The sequence below is a fragment of the Meleagris gallopavo genome, chromosome 22, assembly GCF_000146605.3.
Source record: "Meleagris gallopavo isolate NT-WF06-2002-E0010 breed Aviagen turkey brand Nicholas breeding stock chromosome 22, Turkey_5.1, whole genome shotgun sequence".
In the NCBI taxonomy this organism is placed as follows: Eukaryota; Metazoa; Chordata; class Aves; order Galliformes; family Phasianidae; genus Meleagris; species Meleagris gallopavo.
The window spans coordinates 2,144,594-2,146,169 of NC_015032.2; the positions used below are offsets into that span (position 1 = coordinate 2,144,594).

Sequence of the window (1,576 nt, forward strand, 5' to 3'; positions counted from 1 at the left end):
GGTGGAGAGTCATGAACATCAGTCGTGTGTTTATAGCACGTTCCTATTGGAGGGTGTTATCCTACTCAGGGTATGAACTTTAATATTACCTTCAGCCTGCTCCATGTCAGTTGTCAGTCATTGGATCTCCTGTCTTATTTGTTGGTTGGTTGGGGGTGAATGTTTTAATTCCTCTCCCTTTTCTGGCCAACGTATTTGTGGAAGGAAGCCTTTGTTAGTCTTCACGTCCCTTGCCAAAGCCGCCTCCAAGTGTGCTTTGGAGAGCGTTGGCGGCCAAGGGGCTTTTCTGCAGGGCTGCTTTCCAGCTGGTCACTCCTCAGGTGCTCTGGTGCCTCGGGTCGTTCCTCCCCGAGGGCAGGACTTTGCACTTCCCCTTGGTGCAATCCTGGAGATTCCCCTCAAGCCGTTTCTCCAGCCCGCCCGGATCCCTCTGGATGGCTGCACGGCCTTCTGCTGCGTCAGCCGCTCCTCCCAGTTTGGGATCCTGCCTCCTAAGGATCCTCACATCCTATCCTAATCAGTTCCCTTTTTGGAATGCTCAGAGTGCTTGGCCAAATTAGTCAGAGTGCTGAAAGCCCTGGTGGTAAGAAGATGGATGCTGATGGCTCATGAAACTGTGAAATAGGGAATCTTAGAATTTTCTGATTCAGCGGTTTGCTCTGCGTGTGTGCAGTGCAACATTCTGCACTAAACAAGTCTATCTAGAGCAGGTTTCTCGGAGCCTTTTTGGTTGAGTTTTGAACATCTCCAGGAATGGACATCCCTACATTTTTTCTGAGCTCTTTTTCCAGTGTTGCACCTGGTTAGTGAGAAAAATTATCAGTGGTAGCTAATGAGAACATGTCCTTGTGCAACCAACTCCTGTCCAGGTTGATGTTATTTTACCCAGTGGAGCCCCAAAACACAACGCATTAAATAATTTCCCACACCGGGAGTCGAACCCGGGCTGCCTGGGTGAAAACCAGAAATCCTAACCGCTAGACCATGTGGGAACACATCTGGGTGGCCCACCTGCCTGGCTCTGAGCCCCCAGGCACTCCTGGCCCTGCTGAACCCTGCGGAGACCCCAGGACCAATCCCTCCTTTTCCTTCCCTGGTGCATCACACAGCTTGGAGGGCGAAAGCACAACAAAATGCTGGGACCCTCCTGTGTCTCTGTTTCAGAGATGCAGTTTGCAGCAGGTACGTGCGGAGCTGGTACAAGTCCTGTCCCGGGCAGGGTCACACACGAGGCCATTAACACCATTAAATCAGTGTTAATTGGTGGCAGGAGCTAATTCCACCCAGCGTGAAGGCACACTTCCCCTTTATTTTATTTGATTACACTTTTTGTTTTGTTTTGTTTTTGCATGATTTCCTACGGTAAGTAGCTCATAATTAACGGAGGATGAATAACATTTCTGCCACTCTGCGCATTAAGTTTTCCCACAACAAATGAAAACATAATTGCCATCACACAGCACCTTTATCTGAGGAAACACACTGCAATTGGGATGATGGAGATTTAGTGATAGACACGCACACTTCAGCTGCTTGGAGATGAAAACAAAATGCCTATGGAGGGGCTGGAGCTGCT

General features: G+C 49.3%; 1 non-coding gene across 1 annotated transcript; it reads right to left on the bottom strand.

The window, feature by feature from the left end:
- Nucleotides 1-920: 920 nt before the first annotated feature.
- Nucleotides 921-992, bottom strand: TRNAE-UUC. The gene has a single exon. It is a non-coding gene; the product is annotated as a tRNA-Glu (tRNA).
- Between the last annotated feature and the right edge of the window lie 584 nt (nucleotides 993-1,576).